Source organism: Rattus norvegicus, chromosome 6 (assembly GCF_021556685.1).
Source record: "Rattus norvegicus strain SHRSP/BbbUtx chromosome 6, alternate assembly SHRSP_T2T, whole genome shotgun sequence".
NCBI lineage: Eukaryota > Metazoa > Chordata > Mammalia > Rodentia > Muridae > Rattus > Rattus norvegicus.
The window spans coordinates 29,630,883-29,644,899 of NC_141539.1; the positions used below are offsets into that span (position 1 = coordinate 29,630,883).

Sequence of the window (14,017 nt, forward strand, 5' to 3'; positions counted from 1 at the left end):
GAGTTAGTGCCATTCTAGGCAGCAAGCGTTAAGAGTCATGGCCGCTATGATAGAAGGGGGCTACCTAGATGAGGCAAGGGAATCAGAAACACTGGGGAAACAGGAGTCTCTTTTTCAAATGGTGTGGTGGAAAAGGTGAGCTTTCACACACAGAAGATAAAAGTGGGTCTCTGTCACGCACTCTGCCTGAAAATCAATTCCAAAAGCAGAATGTAAGACTTGAAACTACTAGAGGGAAACATGGGGAAATACTTCAAGGCACGCGGTGTAGGCAGATGGGTCTAAAATGGACTTGGGAACCGAGAGTGGATTAGATGGAATGACATGAAAGTAGGAAACCATGCACAGCAAAGGTCTTCAATGTGAAACATTAAAATATTGGGGAAATCTTTGAGAACTATGTATCAGTGAGGGGTTCGTATCTAGCAGATATAAGGAATCCCCCAAACACTAAGTCATCTAATCAATAAATCAGGCTGTTGAACTAAACAGACAGTTCTCAAAAGAAGAAATCCAATACTCTAGAAATACTGATGAAATGCAAAGTCAAACTGCTTTCAGATTTAATCTCAGTTATAAGAGCGACTGACACTACCTAGAAAACAGATAACAACAAGTTCTGGCAAAGATTCAGAGAAATCGGAACCCTTATATGGAAGTCAATATGGAGGGTCCTCACAGATCTAAAACCACGAAACTATAGGAACAACAATGTTACCCTTGTGCACATATTCTGCACATCCATTTTTATTGCTTTTTTTATAGCCTAGAAATAGAACCAGCCTAGATAGCCATCAACAGATGACTGGATAAAGAAAACAACCAATGGGATTCTATTGCAGCCTTGAAGAGAAATAAAATACAACATTTGCAGGAATATGAATAGAACTAGAAATCTTTATATTAAACAACACAAGCCAGACTCAGAAAGGCAAAAACTACATATTTTCTCTCACTGAAGAGTTTTCTTTTTAAGATCTTTATGTATCTATGTACAGGTCACAAAGCCAGAAAGGGGATCATGGAAGAGTAAGAAGAAATCTCGTGGAAGATGGGCCATGGAGAGAAAACAGAGTGTACATGCTTAGAGGGGGGGTAAGGGAGAGATTCCCTGGGAGCTTGTACCAGAGAGAGCACGAGGAAACAGAATGGATGTCACATACACATGAAGATGCTATGGTGGGGCCCATTTCTCTGGGTGCTAAACCAAAAGGTTAATTTTTAAAAATCATAAATTAAGAGAAAGAAAATGAACCATTGTCAGGCCCCGGGGGTGGGGGGGAAGTGCCTTAGGCATCGGATGACTCATCTGACAATTATATCAAAAAGGCTCTGTGGTCACGTGTGCTCAGCTGTGAGAGTAGGGTGGTGCAGTTTCTCTGAATCAAGAGGAAAAAGTTGTGCCTGATGAAAAGCTGAGTCTGAGCTGAGGCTTTGCAGGCAGCCAGCACACGATGAAACTGGCAAACAGTCTAGATTACCTGGATCTGGCTGTGTGACGGGGAGCGTGAGAGAGATACTAGCAGACACAGCGCGAAGGGCCTTGGAGCCAAGATGAAAACTTTTATCCTTATCCGAGAGGTGGATGTCGTGGGGGTTTACCAAAGGCATCACGTTATCAGAGCTGTGCTTTCAGGAAGGCTTGGTGAGTCTGCACTGCGCGAGGGGACATTGCGTCTGGGGTGCAAATAGAAGAAGGGGTGAGAGATCCGTGTGCACTGGGCAGGGAGAATGAGGTCTATTTGCAATGGGGCAGGTTCCCAGGCTGTTCCTGTTTCAGGATATATTTTTCTAAAATCCAAGCTGCTTGGAATATACCATTCCAAATTAGCCTGGAGAGGCTGAGGGCATGGTTCCATGGGCAGACTGTTTACCTGGCGTGTCTGAGCTTCTGGTTCAATCCCCAAGTGGTAGCCAGAGCCTGTAATTCCAGCTCGTGGGAGGTAAAGCTCATCCTCGGCTGCACAGTGAGTTCAAAGCCAGCCTGGGCTAAAGACCTTGTCTTTACAAAAGGGGAAAAGGCTTGAGATTGGAAAATATAAGCTTATTACTTATAATGAGCATCTGTTAGTCCTGCAGGCTTGGATTATATTATTTGATTCTTTTTAAACTCTCTTTATGGACGTTAATTCTCCCTGATGGCAAGTTTCTAAACTTCACTCATAAAAACTCCTCTGGACAGCTTCCAATGCTGAGTCCTGAGTTCTAACCCCAGAGCTTCCAATTAAGTGCATCAGGACTGGGGACCAGAAGGTTTCATGAGGAAGGTGGTCAGTGACACTCTCCTGGCCTACACACCCCTCCTGGTCACAGATTCTACTTCTTGCCAGTTATAAGCTATATCCCTTCAAATAGAGAAAGAAAAAAATCCTCTCTGATAAGTCTTCTCCTGCCTTCCTGAATTGGTAGAAGTAAAGGACTGTGAAACATTCCACAAATTTCTTTTTCTCTTATCAGCTTAAGATAGGCTTGACAAATTATTCCTTCATTCTCTTTCCCACTGATTTGCCAAACTTAATCTGCCTACCCTTTGCCATTTATCCTTCATCTTGACATATCTGGGAGTGACTTCTCTGTGGGTCTCAGCCAAGCATTCTGGAATTATCACAGTTAACTGGCCTGACCCTCCTCCAGCCTGGGCCCCACGGGGACCACAAATGTTCTCATAACCCTCTGAATTGAAGTCATTACCAAAGTCATTTCACAGATGAAATTATGAAGTCTCAGAGGGTGTGAATAGCATCCTGAAGGACACGGGTAAAATACCTAAGGGCTTGAAGCCAGGGTCCTGAACCCAACATCCCATAGGCTTGTATCTTAACCAATGGAACCCAACAGCCCACAGGCTTGTTCCTTATCCAGTGTGGCTTGAAGACAACAGATGAAGCGGGGGTGGGGGTGGGGGCGGAGTTAAGTATATTACTCTGCTGATGTCATAGAAACACTCATCATGGCTGGAGTAGGCAGGTGGCAGTGCTCTCTTCTTTGCCCTTGGATTTTGTTTGCTGTCATCTGCTTCCAACTCAGGCCTTTCCTGTGTTTGCATCTCCAATGATAGGCCCAGGCAGGATCGCCATTCGCAGGTAGACATCCCATTAGCCCCTCTGAAAGACCGGCATTCCCAATTCATAGGCACACAGGGAGTCCAGAGCGTGATAATCACAGACTTTTCTTCCATTCCACACAATTGAGAACCTTCCACAATTTAACACAGCCCTTTTCTTCCAGATATGTCAGACCACAGACAGATGGTCTTAAAGCTTTCAGTTGGCTCCCTGTGCCCTTGAGACAGAAGCTTCTTCTGAACAAATTTCCTGTAAAGTGAATGGACCAGGACCTGAGCCATCTGCAGCTAGGGTTTTGGTGGGGTGGAGTGTGGTGTGAGGAGATCTAACTTCTAAGGACGTTCCTGGCCCAGGTAGAGCAAGATAGATCTGGATCAGAAGAAACATTGGCCAGTTGTATCAGTCAAAACCTACATTAAAAGAGGCACTATCACAGTAGCTAGGCAGACACCACCCTGTTAATCTCCCAGTAAAAGTCAGCTTGAAGATGATGTCCAAGACCAGGCTCATCACCTTGGAAAGCTCTCTCTGCTTCCACCCACCTTCCCACCGGGCAATTGATACGCTTTTTGGTAAGCCCACTGCGACCCTGCTTGAAGCCTCCACTCACCCCAGGAAATTCAAATTAGTTACTTAGGTGTCGTTACTAATTCTGAGAGTACATGCCATGTCTTACCTATCTCACATCCCTAGCCTCTGGTCCCTGGAGAGTAGTAGGTGCATAACATGTGTTCACACAATGCACAGAGACATTAATTATATGATATGCCCTGGCACAAGAGCTTTCTGGAACTGTTGGTTGTTATACAGAGATTGGTTTTGCCCTTTACGCAGTAGTGGATAGAATTGGATGGTACGCACTTCCTATATCTTTGCCTAATCAGGGAACCCATGCATTGAGTGCATGATGTGGCATGGTACAATGGCATTCTGCAACTATTGTTTTCATGCAGAGGAAAACTGGTTTTGTCCTTAGGCAACAGTGGATCGGACTGAGCTCAAATGCTAGGTGTTATGATTTTGTTAACCGAAGGTAGACTTGATTCAGTTTGGCTTTAGGTACTTTATTTATTATTGTATGTGTATACATGTATATGGTGTGTATGTTTGTATGTGGGGGAGGGCATGCCATCCACATGGATGCCAAATAAAAACTTTCAGGAGTCATGCTGTCCTTCCAATGGGAGGGAACTAAGGTTTTCGGGATTTTGTGGCAAGTGCTTGCATACTGAGTCATGACACTGACCCCAGCTTTGTTTTAACAACCTGGACACTGAGAAATCAGGACAGATTAAGCCCCTTAGATAAGGTAGAAAGAACCAACTCACAAAGTATCTGAGCTATGCGATCTTAAGAATATACAAGGAAGCCCTGACATGTGGAAGCTTGGAGACATGGCTGGTCTAGGTTCCTTCCAACCTTGGGACTCTGGTTTCAGAATTTGCTTTTATTCGCCCGCACGGCTCCTTTATTGGTCTGAATATATATGGGGATATTTTTCATCTTCCAAAGTGATCCGAAGGCTGCCTCCCCACTTACCTATGGAGCTTTTGGTGGGCACCGTGGATTGACTTATAGTGCGGCTGACTCGCAGGCTGCATGATTCACTGTGCTCTATAGATGCCCCCAAGCACGTATATCATTGTGTCTGCCGTTCCAAGATGACACTGTTATTTCCCCACCTGTGCAAATACAGCTGTAAAAAGTGATGCACGGCCAGCCGGCCTTCCCCAGAGTGGAGAGAAGAGAGCATACACCCTCTGGCTTAGCGTACCTCCGCACACCCTATATTGAATCTCAACACCTGATTTCAAGACTGTTAAAAGGAGAAGAAAATTGCAAATTAACTCACATTACCGGCAAAAACAAATCAGCTTGCCTGGGAAATCGCAGCCTCTTGTGCCTGCGATCTGCAGAAGCTCAGGCACCCTCTGTGGCTCCCCCAAAAATCAAAAGAGTTTCCAGCAGTTTCAGCAAATAAGCAGACTTCAAGCCTCCTGTCTTTGTTGGGGATTTGATTCAAACTGTGTCTGTTAGCTGAAAGACACAAAAGGAAAAAAAATGTCCCTATGATACAGCTTTGAAATCTTTTTTTCTTTTTTTTTAAGCCAGCACCACGGGAAAGAATAATACATGATAAATTGCTACATCTGGCCTTAAATTTATAAAGAAAACAATAATGCAAGAAACCAAATTTGTTTCTCTCCTTTGTCATTTAAAAAGAGAGTTTGAATCCCTCTGTACGTTTTGTTTATTTGTCCCCTTACCTAATCAATTACAAAATTGTACCAAAAGTATCATCCTGCTTCTTAAAGCTTGCCTCTCCCCACAGCATCCCTCTCTCTCTCTCAGCTTCCCTCTCTCAGCATCCCCCCCCACCAGCATTCCCTCTCCACACAGCATTCTTCTCCCCATAGAATCCTTCTCCCCACAGCATCTCTCTTCCTCCCAGTATCCCTCTCTGAAGCAATGTACTTTCGCCCCCAAATTCACCCAAGTTTAAACAACAGTGAGTAAGAAAAGTGAGTATGGGGGAGGGCATTGCTAAGCCTGTCATTTCAAAGATAAGGTGGGGTTTCTGGGGCAGAAAACAGAGTCAGGAACTTACCTGTCATTGAACCAGAGATTAGTTCCATATGGGGTCAAGTTGAGGCCCTTGTGTATCATCCTAGCCACCCTGTCCATCCCAAAGGTACCACTGAGTCATGTCCTAATAGAAAAGGACTCTCGAGAGAATGGGGCTGGGTTCCACATCTTTCTCTTATTTGCGTTCAGCAAGCCAGGACCCAATCTATTAGAGTTCCTTCACTTGGGCACTTTTCTTCGACTGCATTATAATAAACACTTGGGGGATATTTTCTCTTCTCCTACAGTCATTGCTATGCTGCTCAAAATAATTTCCCAACCTGACAAAAGCGCCACATGTCAGTAGAAGTGTTCTGCCTGGATTCTCTGTTCTCATCCTACATGGGTACCATGGTGACTTCGTATGAATGCTGCCCACCCAGGTAGCTTGCTTGTACCCAAAGCATCCTTCTCCACATGCCATTCCTCTTCCCTAAAGCATGCGTCTACCCAGCAGCATCCCTCTTCCCACAGCATCCCTCTCCCCTACAGCATCCCTCTCCCCTACAGCATCCCTCTCCCCTACAGCATCCCTCTCCCCTACAGCATCCCTCTCCCCTACAGCATCACCTCCCCTACAGCATCCCTCTCCCCTACAGCATCACCTCCCCTACAGCATCCCTCTCTCTTACAGCATCCCTCTCTCCTACAGCATCCTTCTCCCCTACAGCATCCCTCTCCCCTACAGCATCCCTCTCCCCTACAGCATCTCTCTCTCCTACAGCATCCCTCTCCCCTACAGCATCCCTCTCCCCACAGATTGTTTTAACTGTCAGAGATTTCAAGAAATCATTACACTTCAAATCATCGCCTAATGTTCAGGGGTTTGTTTGTCTGAGGTAGGATCTCCCTGTATATCCCAAGGCTCCTCTAGAATTCTCTGTGGCTTTGGATGACTTCAAACTCTCTAGCCTCCTGCCTCAGCTTGCAAGTGGTAGGATTACAGAGGATGATGTCACCACACCCAGTGTATGCCCAGTGCAAATGAATGCCAGCAAGCATCCTGGAGCACATCAGAGATAAGAGAAGCTTTGGTCCCTCTTGCTTCCTCAACCCAGGAAGGGATCCTCTCAGGCCTCAGATGTGCTGTCACCACTGGGAGGAACTAAATGAAGTGTGTCCTGGTGACTGAGTCAGAAAACACAAAAGAGATCAGGATACAGAGTAAGCCTTATTTACCTCTCTGCAACCTGGTTCACTCTACCTGATTCATTCAAAGTATTGCTACCTGAGTATAGCCTCATCTTTGGGATGTCAGGAAACTGATTGGAGTGCAGTCTGAATATGAATATGGTTCATGTCTCCCAAAAGTTTTAGGGTGCAGGGTTAAGAACTATCCACTTGGGCCTTAGGTTACTCAGTGCCGTACTCAAGATCAGGTAATACATGTGTCTGCTTCTCTTCTCATTCTCCTTCTCATCCAAAGGATGGCTGTGCACCACAGAAGTCTGTTCTTTATGTTCATTTCCCGGAAGGAAATGGTCTTGACCCAGAAATTTAGTACCTGCTCTGTAACTTCTATCTAAGGTCATACTTAGAAAACCCAGCCTGACTTCTTACAATGACGCAAAGGGAATAGATCAGCTTGTTTTCCCTACACAAGGCCATGCACCCATAGATATGAACCATGATGATGATCCGCTTGCCCTAGAGTTCTGGAATTGAGTTAGAATGCTCAAGTTCTTGTTCCTGGTCTACCCTTCCCTAAGCTTCAGTTTATATTTGTAGAATATAGATGTTGGAAATGTGATGGATCCACCTGCTTTAACGTTCTATGTCTTTTCAAAACCAAGCCAGCAAAATATTCTTTGCTGATGGGAGATTTGAGCCAGGAGCTATGAGCTATGGCCATTGAGAGACAAGCATCAACCCAAAGAAGAGTACGGGATAGAGTTTCCAGGCATGTGAAAGGATGCTAAAAGGTGCAGAACACACTCCTGGGAAGGCAGAGATAGTGGGAAGAGGGCAAGAGAGAAAAGTTCAAGGTGGAAGGCTGTGGAGGACTTTAAGTGCCTTTCTCAGACAGGGTATTAAGCCTTAGTTCAAAATGGCATCAGGTTCCACCCATGCAATGTTGGCACGGAAACTGATGCCTTCTCTCCTGGCTGCCAGGGAAGTCTAGAAAGGTCTCAGACCTTCCCCCTCTTCCACGAATATGTACAACGATTGCTGAATGATTAATAGATGGGGGATTTTGCTTAACTGCTGTCAGATACCCTGGCGAAGAATAAAACCATATAATAAAAGTAGAATTGATACACTCTAGGAGTAGACCCTTAGTTTCTCAGCATCTGTATTTTTTTTTCAAACTGGAAGGGTAACTGATGTTTAAAATATTTCTTCCTTTCTGGTTCTTAAGATGATATAAACAGTCTTTGGCCACCAGATTTCTCTGAGCCAGTACAGACACACTAGGAGTACATTATTTTGCATGAAATGGGGTCATTTACATACATTTGCATAGTGCTTTCAAAAAGCCTTAATTTCAACTACATCAAATAAAAACAAATTAGTGTAATCTACAGCCATTGTACTGCAGCCCAGCTTGGGGATCTTGCTGGTGACAGGCCAGTGGCTGGGAGAGCCAAGAGCAAGCTTTTTGAGAAGATGCGATCATCCCTCTCTTCCACATATCCCAAGACACAGATGCAAGGAGGTTTAAGAATGGAGAGCGGTGGGAAAGTGTTTCAAGCATAGGCAGGGTGCTCAGCTATTCATAAACGCAGTCTATTTGCATCCCTAGATCATTCAGTTAAACCGGCAAATCTGTGCGCTTGCAATGAATGGGGACCTAGGAGGGGAATTACAGAGGTTAAGTGACTTGCTGGCTCTCTCATAGTAAATGGCCAAGGCTCGATGCAAACCCAAGACTATTCTAGGCCACTCAGACCTTGGAGATTTGCTGCTCTGGGAACTGATCCAGAATTGCCTGGAAAAGAGGCAACACATCCCCCACTGGCTGTTAATCCAGTCACTTTCAACACCACACTGACTTAGGGAGGTGGTGTGAAGGAACCCCCTGGTGTCACAGCATCACCCAGTCTGAGATGCAGCTGGCCCTAAGCAAGTCCCTTTTTATCACTTGCAGCAGTAATGTGAAATTTATGGTAATGGGGTGAGAATATAAGCAGCTTACAGTTTACTAGAACATTAATCCTCTGAGAGTTCTCTCTCTCTCTCTCTCTCTCTCTCTCCCTCTCTCTCTCTCTCTCTCTCTCTCCATCTCTGTGAGACCTTTCCCACTGCAGGAAGCAATTTTATTTTGGGGCTTCTCTGCCTATGATCTGCCATCACAGAGCTACCCTTGCCTAATTATGAACATCCACATTTGCTAAGATCTACATAAAGGTTGCTAGTATGTATCACCTCTAACCTGGGGACGGCTGCTTAACAGGCAGAAGAGAAACTGCCGAAAGCAGGAGACAAACTTAGACTTGGAGCAAAGTTGAGCATACACTTCCTGTTGCTTTCGTCTTGGGGGCCTTAACATGAGACACCCTAATATCCTACAATTTTTTTTGTAGTTATGCATCTCTATGCCTTCTAGATGGCCAAACCAAGGTATTGAGAATAATCCTGTGTGTTTGGGGAAAGTCTTGTCTAGAAGCTTGGGGCTGAAGGGAGGGCTGCTACAGCCAGCAAAATTCAAATATGAAATATGCTTTCAGAGCCCTCTTATCCATAAGGAAGGAGGCCCAATGTCTTGGGCTCACTGTTACACTGCTGTAATTCCCAGTCAACTAATTTCTTACAGGTTTCTTCACACAAAAAGGAGGAAGCCTTTAGTTTGAATAAAAAATATTCAATTAACCTGATATATAATTCTAATATATTTGTCTTTCTACAAATTCAGTGGTGGTTAATATAATTTTTAATGGTTTGGGTTGAAGGGCCCCATAAAAGCTAATGTGCTTAGTGTTGTGTTAGAAGGCAGCTCATATCCGGACAGATCACACCAGGCCAGCACAGCAACACCAGAAGAAGGTTTATTGCGGGAAGTGGGGAAGAGAAAAAGAAGAAGGGGGGTGGGGCAATGAAGAAGAAGAAGGCCAAAGGCTCAGGGGTGTCTGCCTTTTATCAGGGCCATGATGTAGTCACACACACACACACACACACACACACACACACACACACTACCGTGCACAGGTAAGGTAGGGGGCAGGTGAAGTGTATGCTGGGAATGTATGGCAGTTGCCATGGCAACAGACACAGGGTCCTTGTTGCCTAGGAGTGACACCATCACTGATTCAGAGGCTATAGGCCACTTCTGATGACATCACTTAGTGATTCACCCCCAATTTATAGGGCGAGCCTAAAATCACTGGTTTGGTCTTCTAAATGAAAGCTATGACATAGCCCTGGATTGTCTCACCCAATCCCTTGAGATTTCCTGGGTGTACACTCTCTACCTGCTCCTTTACAAACACCCAAGCCAGACAACCAAGAGCCAACACAAACACAACATCCAAGATCCCCAGGAAAACACCCACTTGCTTGAGGAGGTTCAAAGTACCAAGATGGCCGTCAGTCTGTCGAGATGATCTCATTTGCCTGCCTTGTGTCTTACTCTAGCCAGGATCCTCCCACATTCCCCAAGTTCCCTCATGAGTCTGCCATCAACCTCCAGTGATCTGGAGCCAAGCAATGCCAGGCGGGAGGCTGTGTGGAACTGGAGCTTTGGGTGACATGTTGGATCCATCAGAGTGCTATGACTGTCCGGATCCTCTTCATCACAGAGCTGCTCTGGCGAGCAAATAAGGAAGGCAGTGGCAGTCACATTGGTCTGTACTGTGCTGCGTGTGGTTAACGTAAGCAATTGAGGAAGGGGCAGGATCATTCCAGTTCATGATATGGCTTTCTGTGCCTCAGTTTCTCTGTCTGCAAACTAGGCCTGATGGAGTACAAACCCCTCAGAGCGATGGAAAGAGAAATGGGCTTACATCTAGGAAAGTTCAGAGTGCCCCTTGGGAGAGCATTCTGACTGCATGGAGTTATCATCATCATCACGAGCCTTAGGCTCAAACATCTCAGACAGCCCAGAGCGTAGGACTTCCTGTGTCTGTAGAGCTGAACATCTACCTCCACTTCCTGAATCACCACCAGTTACTTCCATTGCTACTAAAAAAGCTCTGATTATCAGAGGTTCTCCATCCATACCAAGCCCTGGGAATGGGTCAATGGAGTGCTTAGCTTGGGAAACTGGCCCATTCTCGACCACTTCAGCAGGCCTATGGTCAAAAAAGCGAGCATCTAAGTGAGTGGATGGGGCAGGGCAGAGGCAAGAGAGGAGAAAGGAGGGAAGAGCAAGAGAAGAAAGGACAATTAAAATACCACAAGCATGAGGAAGCACAGGCTTCAGCTGCCCAGTGTCACTCAGGACTGCGTCCACTCAGTGTTCACTTCACAGTAGCCCCTTAGGGAATCACCCCCAGGCCTCCCACACCACTGCCATCCTGCAGTTCCCTTGGGATAAAACAACCCAAGCCCGTGGTAAAGTCTTTCTTCATCTATTTCACTCTCGAGCTAGCTTCAGAGAAGTTTTTGACGCTGAAGAAATGCTGCCAATGACTTGGTCAACGTTGCCCTTTTACAAACAAACAAATTGAAACCCAGAAGCTTAAGGCCTTTGTGATTGCAAGTTCACACAGCAAGGGAGTCAGGACCGAAACCCTGGACTTCTGATGTCCAGGCCAGTGCTGACTGCATCACGCACACTTAGTTAGGCTATTATGGAGAAACCAGGATTCCAATCCATATTTATGGGAAAACTTCTGGCCCAACTGGATTCATGCTTAGAAGACTCAACATTTTTTAAAATTTATCAGAGGAACGAAAGTAACAATGGCGTTGATGGGTAATTTGAGTAATTAACACCCCGAAGCTCCTAGTACATAAGGTTTTTGGATTCGATGCATTCTTCCGACAGATGCTCTATTTACTGGTCAAGTGGCATTATCATGAGGATTATAATAGAGCAGGAAGAAATGTCTGCCAGAGGAAAGGGAGGGCAGGCACAGTTCGGGTTTGCCATTAGTGATCTTAGGTATGCTTCAGTGTACCTAGGAGACTGCTTGCTGTGGAAAGTTGAATGATGAACCAGTGAGTTCCAGAGAAGGAGTCGGACATCTGCTTCTCAATTAGTGTTAATTTAGCTTGTTTGCAAATGATTTGTGCCTCTGTAAGACAGCATAACTAAAAGTTGGTTTCTTTCCTATGACTATAAGGTTTTACTAGCCTCACAATGGGCCCAGATGGATAGAGCAGAGGGGCATGGCTGAGCTGCAGAGGAAGGAGAGATATTTCTGTTTCTGCCAATGTCTGGAAGGAAGCCATGCCCCTTGAAGCCCAGTACACCCATGACGCTCACGTCAAGGTCTTCAGAAACACCTAGCCAGCACACGTCTTGGAAGCTCCTAATAGGTTTTTCTATGGTTTCTAGTTTGGAGCTGATATTCACATGTTCTACATGGCTGTGATTTTGATGGCTATTAAAATACTGATGTATTTTCAGTCAGTTGTAAAATAGCCCATTCCCCAAGTTCTAGAAATACATTATCACTTTCCTGTCTGCTCTAGGCACAGGGAGATCTGATAAAATTATGGAACTGACTTGGGAACCATGTACCTACCTACCTATTAGATTTCTAGGGCTCCTACATGCCTGCCCTGTTCCTGGATAGTTCTTATCCTGATGAGGAAACAGAATACCTTCTAGGCATGTTAGGCTACAACAGGAAGACACCTATTCTGTAACTCTTGCCAAAGAACCTGAGAAAGACAGTTTACCAAGTGCTTTTAAAGGACAAGATGGGTCAAGCCTGGTAGAAAGTAGAAGTCCATAGTTGACTATTAGAGTCATAGGCTGTTGACCTATGAGTTTCCAACCAGGAGTCAAAAGCAGAAGACAGAATCAGGAAAAGCAAAAGGGAACAGGAAATGAACACTCTTGCTCCCCAAATCAGAATCCACAGATAGAGATGCCTCCAAGAGTTCTCCATGATAATTTAAATGATGTTTTGATCTCAGAGCTAATCAGAAAGAGAGCATCTTCACCTTTACCCTCGAGCTTTGTTTTCTATCACTTAGGCAGGAATGATGGTTCTTCGATTGCCATAAACATGGGGAAAAAATTGAGGCTGACTTTGTAGGATCAATGCCCTCATGCTCACAGAGGACCTGATAAAGGGGTTGACCATGGTTAGTCTGCCGAAAACCTTCTGGAAATTTTAATCCATCACACACCCCAAATAGCATGGCAGGTCAACAGCTAAAGACTTACATTCACTTGCCAGAGATGCTGTAATATTGAGCTACAAACTAGACAACCCATTTGCTTGTAGTCCTGAAAGGTAGGGAATCTAAAGCCTCATCCATACTGCTGCTGAAACTTTATCTAGCTTCTTGTGGCCACTAACCCTAAGCTTTCTGTGTCTTATGTAAGTGTCCCTCCAGTCTCTGTCTCCATCATCACGTAGCCTCTGTTTAGGTTTCTTCCACATTTTCCTTACTAGTCATGCTGACTAGGTCCCGCCCTGATCACCTCATTTAACTTGATGACATCTGCAAAGACTCCATATATGGTCATATTCATAAGTAAAAGAGGAGAGTATTCCAGCACATCTGTTTGAAAGGCAATTTAGCCCATAAACAAAACCTGAGTACGATGTGTTTATGAACTGCTTTCTCTGTGAGCCGTAACATTGTTTCAGTACACAGCACTTGCCAGAGCGTTGAATTGATCTGCTAATTTGAACTATATGGTTTGGTACATTTATATTGACTTTATATTAAGTAGTTATTGAATTGTTGTTTGGTTTTAATAGCAAGCAAGAGCTATATGCATAAGGAGCTTATACCCATGCTGTGCATATTAAAATAACATGAGAACACATAATTTGTCAACTGAAACTTTCTCCCTGATTTATTTGCGGTAGTTACATGTACCATCAACACTACGGAATACCAGGTAGGAGAGAGAGGAGACCATGCCTTGACATGTGGGCAGATCTGTTTAAAAAAAAACCTCTTGTGTATATAAAGTGTTAGCTTTCAAGGGTGTAGCTCTTATGACCAATAAAAGCACCAAGGTAAAGTTTGAATTCTGGAATAGCCTGGAGTACACCTTTGACTCTGAGATTTGTAGAGCCCTCTACTTTGTGTCTTTCATTGGTGTTGCAGTTGCCAATTAATCAACCTGGTGGCTGTGGCACATTCCTTGCTACCCCCCCCCAATGTTCATGAATGAAAGATGTACACACACACACACACACACACACACACACACACACACACACACACAGCCTTATATTTTAATATGCCATAAACAG

General features: G+C 44.7%; 1 protein-coding gene across 2 annotated transcripts in view; it reads left to right on the forward strand.

Moving 5' to 3' along the window:
* Alk (ALK receptor tyrosine kinase) overlaps positions 1-14,017 on the forward strand; it is a 719,717-nt gene that overhangs the window by 471,945 nt on the left and 233,755 nt on the right. The window contains exon 1 of one of the 2 annotated variants that reach the window (XM_087552352.1): positions 1,418-1,645. The exons of the other annotated variant lie outside the window; for it this stretch is intronic. The gene's annotated coding sequence lies outside the window, so the exon portion shown is untranslated. Of the gene's footprint in view, positions 1-1,417; positions 1,646-14,017 lie in introns of those variants that run through there. 2 annotated transcript variants of the gene reach the window in all.